The following is a 7,165-nucleotide window of genomic DNA, read 5'->3' on the forward strand; positions in this document are numbered from 1 at the left end:
GAAGACAAGACAAAAATAATAAATTAACATCACAGGATACCTTTAACTGTATGGACAACATTTCTGGTGTCTAATTATCCCTTTTAGCAGTGTTTGTCAAGTCTGGCTGTGTATGACGGGTAGGAGTTGGACCTGAATGCAGGATTTGTAAACAAAGGTTAAACTGAAAAGCAGTTTTTATTGTTGAACTTAAACATATTGCAAAATAATGCAAAATAAGTGAAAAACAAGAAACCAAATCGTCAAAGAGGAAAAACTGCAAGAGATGACATGACAAAGAGCAGAAAGAAAACTGAAGACTTGCAAATACACATATCACCCACATGGAAAAGATGTATATAAATCTTATAAAGTTTGTATCTGTCTTGTGTGAAACTTGAAAAGCATATAAGAGTGAAAACAGATATAAGATTCCTTGAAAAATTATATAACGAAACGTGTATGTTTTGGATACTTACTAAAACAATATATGAAAGTAATGAGAAAGTGGCCACTTTCATGAGTAAATCATATAAGCCTTATATGATTCACTATATGAAGTAGGCCATATCTTATGCAAGTCTTTTATAAGTTTTTTCTATTTCTTTTAGATATGAGCAGGTAATTAAGGCTAGAGGAACAGCCAGGGGAAAAAAGACAGGCTAACAAAATGTGGGGAAGCAAAACTAAACGCAACAAGCATGAGGCAAGGGACTATTTAGATAAAACAGGAAATATAAACACTGAGAAATTAACACATACAAACTTGAACACGACAAAAAGGTAAACAAACATGGTGGCATGAGAGACTTCAAGGAAACAAACAGACAAATACAAAAGACAAAGCAAAGACAAAAGGAGCCATAACTAAACTAGAGACATAAAATAAGATCATGACAGTGACAGTGTTGGATTTCACGTCTCCTTTAATAAATGAACAAATGAAAATTCTTTAGAAAGCTTACAAAATATCATCATCCTGATGTCCAGCTTGAACCTTCGATATTTTCATTAGTATTAGCATTGCATTGCAGAGCTACAAGCATTTCACCTCATGTCATACTGTGTATGGTTGTGTGTGTGACAAATAAAATTTGAATTTGATTTGAATTTAGTGACATCTACCAAACTCATACTGAAGTAATGATTACAAACAAAGGACTGAATGGACTTCTACTGAGATAACAAAATGCTGAGGCTGTTATACAAGAGTCGGGGCCACCTTTAAATTGGTAAGAACGCTGTTTTGTTTGATTTTGTTATTCTTGCTTCCTGAGTACTGTATGTTTTTAGTTTTGAGGTTGCATACAGTTGACACTTGAGACTTTGTTATTGTTCTTATGGCATGCTACCTGTTAATAAGGGGAACCTGCTTAGTAGAGGTGGGCGGATCGATAGTAACAATACCAATGATGGTATTGGTATTGGATCTATACCATGGTGACAGGGTCGATTTCTTTCTATCCTCTAAGTTCAGCATGTCGCCCACTCAATTGTGTTAAATTATTTCAAGGTTCAAGGTTCTTTATTGGTCACATGCATAGTTGTACAAGTATAACACACAGTGAAATATAACCTGACACGCTCCTCGACTTGTGCAAAAAAAAGGGGGAGAACATTATATATACTAGAAAAAGTTGCATTTCCTGCGAAAATGCAGTGTGAATGCCTTGCAGTGGAATCTGAAAACAGCAGAAGAAGGAGAACAATCTGCTGAAAAGAGCTGAAGAAGCTGAAGTTTGTGGTGAAAACAGCTGACGAATTCGGAATTTGTGCTGAAAAGAGGTGAAAAACTGAAAATGTTCATAACATTTAAGCGTTCATGTTAGTGGAAGGTCTTTTGGATTTTATGTTTTTGAAAGCTTTCTCAAAATTTCTGACAATTATCTCAATATTTTGGAAAAACAAAGTAAAGTTTTAACTTCTAATTGAATTATTTCTAATTAAAAATTTCTACAAATTTCCCAGATGATTATCTCAGTAATTAATAAAAACACGACACATTTTTTGTAGCCAAGTGAACGCATTTCACTTTCGTAGGTTAGAGCATTCTAAGACAATTTAAAAAAAGAATCAGTATCCATATGTTTTATGAAATGTTGCATGACATGTAATCATTATATTTTTGCTATAAACCTATAATTAAAAAAAAAAAAAATTGAAACCATGTTACTGGAGATGATTTCTACTGGAATACTCAAATAATTAACAATATAATTTTCAGGAGCTCTAGTTTTAAGAGTTCTTTGAAATGTTGTGCATTACACGTAGATGATAAAATAAATAGTCTTATCCTTTTTCTATCCATGTACATGTGATAGTTGTCGTTTTCTGTGTCTGTCTGTGTCCTCTGTGCTGTAACTTTACATCATGTTGCCAGCCTTTGATTGAAACCTTCCTTCCCCAGCCATCAAATGCTCAGGAAACATCCTATCGGAGTCTACACTTTCAGATCCTTACAACACCTCAGAGACACCTCAAAGATTTCTCAGACCTTTTTTTTGAGCCTCGAAATGAGAGATGTCCAATAACAGAAGTCCCATTGCCTGTCCTTGTTAAATTACATACAATAGCTAGAGCACCTGTGTCAGGTCAACTTGTGCTCTTCTATTTCTTATTTTATCATTTTTAAGGCAGTAGTGTAAGCAGCTCTCTCTACTCCCTGCCCTCGGGACTTAAAGATGATGAGTCATTTCTTGTGCCCTCCCATTTTATGCCTGCTCCCTTATTTCTGACATTAGAAGCTCATTGTGTTGCTTTTCACAGCCTTAGTTATCTCTGGTCTCCCTTTTTGAATGAATTGAGTTCATTTCGCAGCTCTTTCACTCTCTCCTCTTTTTTATCATCTTTCTCTTGTCCCTTTAGGTTGCTGGAACCTTGTCTTTCTACTATCACACTCACTTCTACTTTCTTCTCTTCTCTTTTCATTTCATTTTTATTGTTGCTCTCTGTTAAGTTTTCTCTTCTTGCTTTTCATTTTCATCTCCTCAGCAGCTGGGGCAATAGATGCGGTCAGCGGAATTACTTATTGTGTATGATTTTTTTCTTATATTAAAAAAATAGACCTAAATGTGTTCACTGGCCATCATACTGACACAAGTGAAACTGATTAAACAAAGCAAATAGCATTAGCATGCTGACATGCTCATAAGACCTCCTGTCTGCAGTAATTTCATGGCATTCCCATTTGATAAGATTTTAGATGAACACTGGTTTACCTGAAGCCATGCTACTAGTTGTACAGGATTTTCACAACACTAAGATTTCAAACAAAAACTCTAATTTAAAATGTGTCTACTTATTTTTTCTTTACATACTTTTTCCCTGTAACCCACATGTAACATTGAGATGTAGCGTGGCATTTCGTGTGGGAGAGTTTGTACGGAGCCCCGCAGGGGACATGGGAGAAAAAAAAATTCAGACGGACTTTTGCGAGATCTCGCAAAAGTTTTGCGAGATCCCGAGTTTGTTTTGCGAGATCTCGCAAAAGTCTGTACCATACACCTCCAAATCAGCACTGAAACCTTAGAAACAACCACAGAGATGGAGGACACACACCCATTTGAGCGATTCATCGATTTTTACTTTGAGCTTGGACTAAACTATAAAGACATTAAAACTGTGCTTTGCAGTAGACACAGTTTCCATATAAGCGAAAGACATCTGAAGAGAGTTCTTAGCGCAAGGGGACACACTCGCCACAAAGCGTACTCTGACCTGGCCGTCTTGGTTGAATTTATAGACAACCAATTGCAGTACTCTGGGCAGCTTCACGGATACCGATGGATGTACGCTAAATGCAGGGCACATGGACTACGCGTGAGGAAAGAGGATGTGCGCTTGGTTTTGAAGGAGCTGGATCCCCGAGGCGTCGCACTGAGGCAGGCAAGACGTTTCAGGCGAAGGAACTATTTTTCAAAAGGGCCGAATTTCATCTGGCACAATGCGTACACAACAAATAGTAATCCGAAAGTGATCGGGGGGTATTACATAGAAGCGGTGCAGCGTTTAAAGGGCTGCCCTAGAGTTGTGAGGGGCGATCTTGGAACTGAAAATGGCCATGTTAGAGACTTTCAGCGTTTCCTTGTGCCCGTGGCTCCTAACGACACCCTTGAGAGTTACTTGGAGGGAGCAAGTACCGCCAATCAAAGGATTGAATACTGGTGGCATTTTCTTCGCAGCCAGTGTCTGGAGTTCTGGTTATCCTTATTTGCAGACATCAGAGACAACGGGTACTTTGATGGTGGGTTTCTGTACAAAAACCTCCTTCAGTTTTGTTGCATGGGACTCACCCAGGTGAGTTAATAAAATATGTTTTGTTGAGTGTATGGATGCATGCGTGTGTGAGTGAGAGATAAAGAAAACTGAGGAAGTGATAGAGAGGTAATACACTAAGTATTGTGAGAGATGAGACCTGTGCCAGGTTTAGGGAATGGAGAGACTTGCAGGAAGAAAGAGACAAGACAGGGAGAAGCGGTTGAGAGGAGCAGGGAGTAAATGAAATGAAAAATTGTGTAAATACTATAATTTAGGTTCAAGCAATCGGCCGCCTTAAGGAAGAGCTCAACAACCAAGACTACAGTAACATCTATGTTGAAGATGTTGACATGGCATATGAAAATTTCTTATCTATAATATTAACTATTTACAATTTGGAATTATTTCGATTGTGATATCAAAATAACTTACAAATACAAAATACGCTGATCAGTGACATAAAACAAATTGATTATTATGAGGGGAGTAGATGAGCCAAGCAGGTAGTAATAAGACTAATAGTACTAATGTAAGATAACACAGCATAACAGTAACCGTACACAGCAAATTCAAAAGTGTTAAATTTTTTGGTGTTAATAGTCTCCTTGCAAAAGTAGAGTTAATTTTACTCTAAGCAGAGTCACATTCTTTTAATGTAACTCTGAGGTGTAAAATGACAGTAGTTAAAATCGAGTGTTAAAAATGAGTGTTTCTCTGTCAAATCTGGAGGTGTTACAATGGAAACATTAACTCCTGACCTCTTAACTCTGAACTCCTAGAGGGGCTATGACACCAACAGAGTAAATTCACAGACTCCGCCCCCAGCACGGCTCCAATCGAAGCTGAAGTGAAGCCGTTCCAGAACATTTTGCTCTACATATTTGAGTTGTTTGCCATGCTTGGTAAGTCATTTTTTCAAAGATTGTTTCAATTATTATTATGAGCTTTTACTTCTGTGGCTCTTTGGAGTTGAGCTGTGTGAAAGGCATTAGCCATGTTGCTCGCTGATAGCATAATATTCTGTTTTAGCTAGCTGAAAGGTATTGTTTGCGGGCAAATACCACAGCCTTGAAAAAAGCTTGCATGTGAATTTTCAGTCAAACTTTTGGTCTAATATACACCTAAAACAATGTCTAGAATGTGAAATGTTGGTATAATGGTGCTACTTGAAGCCTGAAAACGATTTCCCATTAAAAAAAAAAAAAACGAGCAAACAGCAGTAGCTGACGTCCTGACTCGATTCTACGTTAGCATAGATCCCCCCAGAGTTTTGTGCACACGGTTTAGGTAAAAATGAAAAAGGTTGAGGTTTTACATTTAGTTCAGTATTACCTGTTGCCTGTGTCCTTGTCTTTTGGGAAAATACTTTACACAAGTAATGGCTCAAAGAGGATTCCTTTTTTTTTTTTTTTTTTTACTGTGCTGCAATTGTTTACTGGATTATTTGTGCCATTAATTAGTGTCAACTAATTTTTATTCAATCTCCACACAGGATATGCTTGTGAAGATGGAATATGGGGGAGAGCAGAAGTGCGTTGAAGTTCCACAAAGGGATGAATGAAGGACATGCATATTGTATTAAAGAAATAAGTGATGAGAATGCTGTTATTTGCATTTACCATGTCAGACCTTTTGATAAACAAAATACTAATGAAAGTGAGAACATGTATACTGTTACATCTTTCAGAAAATGTTTTGAAATTGTGGTGCACAGTTCAGAATAAATGTTTTTCAAAAACCATTGCATCTTTTTAGTAAATGTTTATTTCCAAAAGAAATTTCTAGAAGTTCAGAACAGTAAAATTCCCGCTTTTTAGAATGAATTAGAAGATAACTCTTACGTAGTTAAACTAAAATACTCTTTGAGAGTTAATATATAAACTCTTAACACCAAGTGTTAAATTATCAACTCCAGACAGATTTGGTGTTTAACACTAAATCAGAGTTAACGTACCAACTCTCCAAAAAGAGTTAAATTAACACTCTCTGGTGTGGACCCATATAGACACTTTAATAGTGTTGAAATCAAATCCAACAGTGTTAATTTGGACATGCTGGATTTGCTGTGTAGTTAGTGTGTGAAACACTTGTACAGATGACATTAGGTAAAGTACATGATTACAAAAATGCACATGATTGTTTAAAAATAATAAATTGCATAAATATAAGAAACCTTCCTCTCAGTGAGTGAGTTGTCTCATCGTGATTTGCGTATATGTATATAAGTACATGCGATCGCATTTCTTAAATTTCTGTATTCTTTGGATGAGGATGAGCTGGATGACACTGCACAGGTTTGGAATACACACTCCATCAGGCCATCAACAAACATCAATATCCCCAGTGGTCGACCTAATGTAATGTATACATTACCTGAGCTCTACAGGACAAGAGACTTCCTTTGCCCCACTGAAGAAGAACATGTTGAAATGTGTAAAACTGAGTGTGTTTTTTGACTGACCAAACCATGTGACCCCGATGTATATGAACTGTGCAATATCATCATGACTGAGTCCCATCTTCTCCACCAACAGACCCATATCAGGCTGTGAACTTGTACATGCATTTAAGAGAGAACATCATGGCATTAGTGTAAATTGGATACACTGCAGCAGAGAACATTTCTCAAAATTGACCTGTGCTATATGTGAGAAAGCTAACTTCTGGATGTTAAACAGACTGTAAACTGTAAGCTTTCTAGTACACAGTTATTTATGAGAATATCTTATATAGAAATATTTATTGTTGTGTTCCAGGAGGGTCAGTGAACTAGTCTCTGCCTGTTAATGATATTCTGAGTGTTCTTTAGCACAAAAACATTGTAATGTTCTGTCAAATGTTATCAAGTTCTATGTCTGTGTATTACTTCGAATTACTTTAACTGTGTATTTGGCTTGATACATGGATCAAAACATAAGACACATCTTAA

The 7,165-nt window shown here is 36.7% G+C and overlaps 1 pseudogene; it reads left to right on the forward strand.

Moving 5' to 3' along the window:
• Positions 1 to 3,765: 3,765 nt before the first annotated feature.
• On the forward strand, positions 3,766 to 6,832 carry LOC146648730 (uncharacterized; annotated as a pseudogene).
• The last annotated feature ends 333 nt before the right edge of the window (positions 6,833 to 7,165 follow it).

This window comes from Rhamphochromis longiceps, linkage group LG18 (genome assembly GCF_057381845.1).
Source record: "Rhamphochromis longiceps isolate RC_006_pf linkage group LG18, R_longiceps_female_GT1.1, whole genome shotgun sequence".
NCBI classification, from domain to species: Eukaryota; Metazoa; Chordata; class Actinopteri; order Cichliformes; family Cichlidae; genus Rhamphochromis; species Rhamphochromis longiceps.